Source organism: Delphinus delphis, chromosome 15 (assembly GCF_949987515.2).
Source record: "Delphinus delphis chromosome 15, mDelDel1.2, whole genome shotgun sequence".
Taxonomy (NCBI): Eukaryota; Metazoa; Chordata; class Mammalia; order Artiodactyla; family Delphinidae; genus Delphinus; species Delphinus delphis.
Window position 1 is genome coordinate 56,973,550 of NC_082697.1, and position 8,184 is coordinate 56,981,733.

Consider the following 8,184-nt stretch of genomic DNA (forward strand, 5'->3'; position numbering starts at 1 on the left):
CCAATTGATCAGTGAGAACAAGAATGTCCGCTAATCGTTTATGAGGCAAGGATTGGGGATTTGGAGGCTCTGTGTCTGGCCTTGGCATGGAGAAGGGGGGCACCCATGGGTCATATCGAAGTCATATGGAGAAGGGTGGTCCTTTGCAGTCAGCTGTTGCCTGGGATACAAAAGGAGAGGAGGTCTTTAACCAGCACTCTTTTCCAGAAACATAAGTCACAGGGCTCGGTGAAGTCCAACGTTATCAGAGTCAGTGCTGCAAGTGTGGGAACTGCACAGGAAGATGCGATCTAGGTTAGGGACAGTGGCAAATCTTGCCAGTAAAACCCTGAAGCCAAGTCCTGTATTCTTCCCAATTCCATGCTCCCCCCTCCACTCCTCCATTGCACAAAGGAGGAAATAAGTGATTTTCCCCTTTGTACAAACACTAAGCCCGCCCGAAACGTTAGTGACGCCCTCAACCGCAGCAGCAACAACAAAGACCACAACTCCATTTCTCATTTTCATATCAATTGGCAGAAATTATCTTTATTAGAAAAATGAAATTCTCCTGTATTTACATTTTTACACGATATGACTGGGCACTTTTGTTGCCTCGGGAGTTATGTACATATCAGTTTGCACACATATTTCAAACCCCATTCCTTAAGACAGCTGATTAACACGCTGAACAAAAATAAAAGACGTACTACAAGGAGACAACCATAGTATATACTTCCTCTATCATAGAAAGGTGTTAAGCAAACGTATAATTTTGTAGCTATGCTTGGAAATATTTAATACACTTATTAGCACTTCCTCATGCAGTGGATTAAAACATGACAGGTATAAACTGTTACGGTTGGTAAGTGAACATCTTATTCCCAGATGAAAACCACTGAGTAGAGAACACAGCTTGCTTGGGGCTCCTCCATACAAGAGATCGAGCCAGTTCTGAGGTGGGTTTTAGACTGTTTGAATGTAGCTGTGAATGGAAACCCTCTGCACAAGGACTTCAAACCCATCCATGTTGGGTTAAAAATGAACTCAGACACGGACCTTTCAAGCTGCTTAATTCAATTCCTTTCTTGTGAGTAATGACCAGCTTGTGTATTATTATGCAACGAGTCTTACAACACGAATGAAAGACGGACAGTTTACCCTCTTTTTCTGGGTGAGAAGGCCATTATTTACGATGTTTATGATCTGCTTCTTTTTCAAGCCACCAATTAACTCACCTAATTCTTTCTGAATATTCAGCTTGAAATATATAGACTATACATAAACATACGCACATTCTATTGTGATATACTACACTGAATTATCCCGACTACATAATCTGGAAAGTATACGCTTTTAAATTTGTTTTAGCAAGGGAATGAACAAGATTAAGATTCAGAGTTAAAAACAACTGTTAAAGAAATATTTTGGGACCCTCAGGCTTGGAAGGCATCTGAGCCATATCTAGCCATGTAATTAGTTGTATTGAGTAGCTTACTGAATTTTCTATGAAAATGTTACTCTTGACCTAATTTCTTATTTGAAAAAAAATAAATAATTGACATCCTTTCCCGGGGAAAAATTTGAGAAACATAAATGTTACAAGTGCCACTTTCATCTTCCCAAATCCAGCAGGATTTTCAAAGATGATCACCTGAATTTGACCCCAAATAGTCATCTGAATCTTTAGTTTCTACCCTGGAACATTTACTTAATGGTCATGGCCTCAGAGCTGTGTCTACAAACCTTATAAACTAAAGATTAAAAAAAAAAAAAGATGTGAAAAGTCAATACTGTTCATTTGTTTGAATTAGCTTAACTGAGAATAGAAATAATTCAATAAGTCTTAGACGGCTAATGTAAAAACCTCGGTCGAATTCAAAAGCCTATGATTGTTCTTCATGGAAAAATTGACAATGTTTTTATATTTCTGGACCTTCACTATTTGCTCAGCTATCAATAGTCTTTGATTTGAGCCCTTTAAAAGCTTGAAACAGCAAAATGTCCGATCAATGAGAAGCATTTAAAATGTCAAAGACAAACTTATGTTTGCTAGAGAACAATTAACCTTATTAATTTAAAAGGCAGCTGTGGTATTGGCTACTTGTTATATTAATATCCTTTTGAAGGCTCATCTTAAATCCTTCCCAAAGGTGTGAGAGAGAATTAACTGGAAGAGGTTATGACCCAGGGCTACTGCTAATGAGGAATGTTCTCAGAATTGCAAAAATGCAAACTCATTGTTTCACAAATGTAGTAGATAAGAGGGATTTATGAGTGATAATCTGTTTGGTCTTGTTTGTCTCTATGTACTGATGACACTTTTTTGGAGGAGGTTAATCTGAGAAATGACTCCATTTTCAACAGGTTGGTCCCTGCTCCCTGGAGAGTTGTGTGCTTTGAAATACGGCCGCAGTGAAGAGAGAACCACTGGCCAAATTGTTCTTTTGAGTGTTCCAGTTTCTGCAAAGCTCAGCGTCCCTGGGAGAATGTTGTCATGCACTTGTAGACCCAACAGGATCTCAAAATAGCTATGAAATAATAATAACCTTTCTGTCTTAAGAGACTTTACTGCCAGCTTGAAAGATATAAAGGGCTAGAGCATTTCTCAGGGACCAGGACGACCTTACATTAGGTTAAAGGACCCCCAGAGGGGGTGGAATCACAGAACCTCTCCGGGAAACATTCCTTCAAACCCCGCTCAGTTTCCTCATCTATAAAATGGTCCTAATGTGTCCCACCTCACAGTAAATAAAATGCCAGGAGAGAGAGGCGTGGCTTAGAACATGGGAGCGGGGGTTCAAGAAGGAATGCGTCATTGCCTCAGGGTCATCGCGTACACAGTGTATTACACACTACATCATTTTAGACTCCTAGAGAGCCTGGTGGAAATATTCCAATTGGACATTCTTTAATGAGATAAACCAAACAAGCATTCAGTGGTGCAACAGTTATCTTGATGTCAATGACCAGGAAAGTATCTCTAAGACAATTTGAAAAAAATAGAACAGACTAAGAAGGGAAAAAAAATCTTAATAGCTGCCCCTCAGTCATACTGATTACCAAACTCTTGATCATTTATGCAAAAACTTTATTTTCAATTCCCTGTCACACCTCTGAACCTCATTCTGTCTGCTTGGCAAAGACAAGCAACAGAAGGGTGCAAAGAGCATGCCCTTTCTGAAAATGGGCCACGATGTTTAGGAGAGCGTTAATGGGGGCCACAAGGCAGTGTGTGTGTGTGTGTGTGTGTGTGTGTGTGTGGTGTGTGTGTGTGTGTGCAACCGCACATATGTGAGAGCATATTGTTTGCATATGTTTAATGGAATTATCCCTGATGTCTACTAAGAAAGAGAAGAGATATTAGGAAGGGGATATTTAAGATTAGGCACATGCTAAGTAGAGAAAATAACTCCCCAGGAACCAAAAAAAGTAAGTGCTGAGTGCAAGCATTCAGGGGAGAGACACATACAGCATTCAAGTCTCAGAAGGGACCATGAACAGAGGTGGGGTCCCGGGAGTTTTCAACACACCCCAAACCAGACGACGAGGGGTAGGACACCAACCGACTTCCTCAACACAGAGGCTGAAACTCAAGCAATAGCCCCAGGGACCTCAAAACAGAATATCTCTTTTCCTGACTTCTATTCTGACCTCCCTGGAGGAGATCAGGCACTTTGAGACTATGCCTAATATTACAGATTTATTAGCGGATTCTGTGGCTGATGAGGCTGAAACCAATCTGAGCCTGTTTCCTTATCTGTAAAGTGGGAGCAATCATACTTAACATCCTAAGGTTATTTCGAGGATTGCATTCTAGGACACGCCTAGAATACAGTCTACACTCAATGTAGATATATTTTGATATTTCCAAATTCAGGTGCTGAACCAAGGTGTGTCCTTGGGATGAACAGATAATCCAACGTTCCAGTAACGTACAGAATAGGATGGACAGAGAAAAAATAAGCTCCCTTTCCACCCCACCATCTTGCTGAAACACACCTTGACCCCTTTTGCCATCTCCTTGTCCCATCTTCTCTCCAGGCACCTGATGTGTTCTCTTTTGCCAGCCACAACACGAGGCACTTGGGACTCAACAGGAATTCTCTCTACTTCCCTCCCTGATACATTTATACCCTGAACTACCCAAAGTATTCTTCACAAGTCAGAAACGAAACCAAACAAAAAAAGGTTTCAGAAAATAGTCTTTTTACATCATGGTCTATTTCCCAATCCTTTGAGGATTTTTTTCCACAACCTTTTCTTAAAGCACATGTCACAAAGCAGGGCTGGGAGGAGGCATGATTTGGCAACGGTTGGAGAACTGAATGGAACCAGATCCAAGGCTGCCTGTGCAAAACCCGAGAAGGGCAAGTTTGTTCACCTGATCAGATGCTCCTGGGTTCCCTAAGTACTATCTTTGAAGGTTGAAATGATCAAGGGCATCTCCAGGAACAACAACTAGATTCTCTAAAGTTACTTGGGAGTGAGCCTAGGGAAGGGATTGTCTGTCAGCTTGTTTGTTTGAGCATGGAATCAGATAAATTTTTATCTCCTGACAAAAACTTTATTTATCATTTCCAGTTTTTTCATGTAGTCTATGTTTGCATTTCATGGGTCCTCAGCTATCTTTTGCATTAGGGAACTGAAGTTCTAGACCATACACTACTTATGGGAAGAGACTGTACTTTCTATTCCCTTTGCAGCTCCCCAGTCCCAAATTGTCCTTAAAAGGAGAGTGGATACTCAGTCAGGCTCCATCAGCTAATCAGTGTCCTATGTTCATCCCTGGCTCATGAGAAATATAACAATATTATCGCAGTGATCACTGCCAGCTTTCAACTTTGGTTTGAGGTTTTAAACTATATCCCTTATCAACTCTTCCCAGGGAACAGGTAGGTCCCTGAAAAAAAGTTTCTCTTCTCCAGGACTCTGAAGCAGGAGGTTTTGGGGAGCTTAAAGGAAAACCACATTCAGAGAGGGATGCGTGGGTCTGTATAAGGCAAAAGGCAAAGGTAGCCAGGTCAGTTCTCTTAGGTTCTCTGGCTCTGATCCCAGAGGTACTCAGGGGAGCACTCCTGTGAGAAACCTAGGAACGAGTTAGCCTGGAAAGGGGGACCAAGCTAGGAACTGGACCAGGAAGTCTCGGGTTCTAGACCTGACAACCTGACAATCTTATACAGATGACTACCGCCCCTTTGGCATTTCATTTTCTCTTAATTTTCCCATCTCCCTTCCCCTCCCGCCAAACCTTGGTGTAGTTCTATAAGTTCTGGCTTTCTAAGACCCTTCTGGGCAGGCACCTTTAGCTGATACTATACTGAGTACTTCCGGGCACAGAAAGAGTGTGGGCGGGGGAAGAGGAGGAGTTTAAACAGGAAATACGCCCTTTGATGGGTTTACAGAAATCACATACATGTCCGTATCAGCACTGCAAAGTGAGCAGAATACATCCCACACCCCTAACCCCAGATATATATTTTTTTAATAAGGGGCCAAGAACTCCAACACCCAAATCCCACTTGGGCTCCATTATCCTCCCTAGAACTGAGATCATTTTTTTTAGAAAAACAGTGCCCTCTTTACATAAATATCATCCCATCAATAACCAGAATGGGTTTTCCATGTGTTAATATCATTATCACCATTTAAATTTTAACATAAACTTTACATTATATACAATTTTATTTGGATAATACACTTACTTGTGAATTGTAGTAACCAAGCATGTATATTATATACATGTGTACATGAGCATTTATATTCACAGGATAAGTGCATTTGATCACCTCTGATCTCTACCAAGTGGCAAGCTGACCTCCTCTGATACAATAAGGTATGAACAAAGAATAATGTAAAGGGATTGAATGGAAAAGGGCAACTGCATATTGGGAGAACTTTTCAAGTACAGACCCCACGTAACCTCTCATTAAGCACTTGCAACCCTGTTTACCAAGAGAAGATTGGGTATCCAGAAAGGTCTAGTTTTATCTCAAGTGAAAATAAACACTGCTTTTCAAATGAAAATTGCCTTTAAGTCGTATTAAATACCAACCACTGAGTTTAGCTCTCACCTGTTCAGTTTTGGTTTTTGTTGGTGTGGGTCTTTCCCTTGAAGTCCAATTATGTCTACTCTAGCTGTGCTTAATACAAACAGGCTCTATTTCAGAAACAACTCATGTCCCCCTTTTAAGAATTCATACACAACAGTTACGCACAAAGAAACAGTACAGGGTTTGCATAAAGTTAATGAATATATTCAGCTCTTCTGAAAGATATTTAGGTTTCTCAACTTAGTATTTATTTAGGTCTTAAACCGCAAGGGATTTCAGTGCAAGCTATTTATTTATATGACAGCTGATGATTACGGCTGCACTTTTTAAGTTTAAAGGAGATAAATTTTTAATCACCATTTAACTAACACCAACTTTTTTTCTTTTTCATTAGCAATTCCATCTGCAAAGAATTCGGGGCATTTGTCATTTCCTGAGAAGGATGCAGAATATTAAACACACATCAGTGGTAGCCATATGCAGATGCAGAATATTACCACTGCACATCAGACATATCAAATAGAATCAACAATGTACGACTGAGTGGCCGCCGTGGATCCTTTGACTAATTAACTGCCTTGGCTAGACTCCCATTTAAGTGAAACTATTTCATTTGTAAACAAGGTGTAATTTTCTTTTTTCTCCCCTGAAAATAGGCGTGAATTGATTTGACTGATTTTGCTGCAATGGGTGAATTTTAATGCTTTCATCAGAGAACCTATGTATGAACACTTCTCAGGCACCTTATGAAACAGGGAAGAGAAAACCGGCTATAAGCCATGAGACAGTGCTGGCTACAAAAATGCAGTGAGATTTGCAAAGGACACAGACTAATGAGTAGGGTGATTATAATCCTGCACCTCTCACGGAAGCCTCACTGGCAGAAAAGTAGACCCACTGGTGACCTGCCCTCTCAGAGCATTAAAACTAGAGGTGGCCTAAGAACTTGCAGGTGTAAGGATAATGGAAACGATTTTCCAAAAACCCAAAGGCTTCCCAGAGTAGAATTCGCATCCTAGAAGACTCTCCTCACACACAGAATATTTTAAGTTGGTTGCATGTGCATACTGTTACCTATCTGAGGACTAGTGGGGTCCTTCTCAAGGGGTGAAAACCATTTGGAGTTAGTGCAATATCATTACGGATGCCGGTTCTGACTTGAGTCAGAGGAAACTCCGGCACACATTTGGGTTCAGAGATTCTGGACCCTTGGCATCAACAAATCTAAGGACTCAGAGCCTAGACGTGTCAGAGGAACCCTCTGTCACGAACCCATAGTTCAGGGCCTCCTACGTAATTCTTATCGCCTCCCGTACTGTAGGTGTGATTTACTGTTGGATGTTATATTCCTGCTACTCTTTCTCCAAAGAACTGAAATGACTTGGATTACCTCTGAATAGCTCAACATCACTACCTTTCACTTGGAAAGTGACCGTCTCATCAACGGTCGATTGTCTGAAGTTTGGGATCATCACTATTAGGAGTCAGTGAATTTGTGGAGGAAGGAAATGGTATTTATTACATAGCATCCAATCCTAGTTATTTTTTTTAAAACACTTTAGGCATTAAAGGAAGTGTATACTTTTTTTCACTACATTACTGTCGGTTCGTCCCAAAGCCATGTTTTTAGTTTCTGTACCCAGGGAGGCATGGGGTTCACAGCAGAACGAATGCTGGTATTAGAAGGGTTTTTGATCTACGGGGTCATTCCAAGTGTAATTCTCACCCTCCCTGGAGATCTCTGCCATATTTGGCAGCTCCCTGGTTTGGAGGACACTGGAGGAAGACAGACAGCCTCTTTAGGCTGGCGATGTACCGCTCTTCTGTATTCTGGGGAGACTTTTCAATTCATTTCATGTCAAGACATGCCAGTCTTGTGAGGAAATGGAGGTGATCCTGGCTGGGGCTGTATAGGTCTAGAATGCAGTGGAAGGGCAAAGGCAGTAAATTCTAAAAAATGATATGGTCACAGGTGTGTCTAAGATTAGAAATTGGGGGGACTATTCCGGGTCTTTCAATCTAGGCTTCTCCATTCTCTTGAGGCAGTAAAGGTGGAACATCCAAGAAATAAAACGCAACATTCGAGTGCGCTCCTCCTCGGCACCTGGTCGGCCCCTTCTGCCTCTCCACCTCAAAAACTTTCTCACCCACT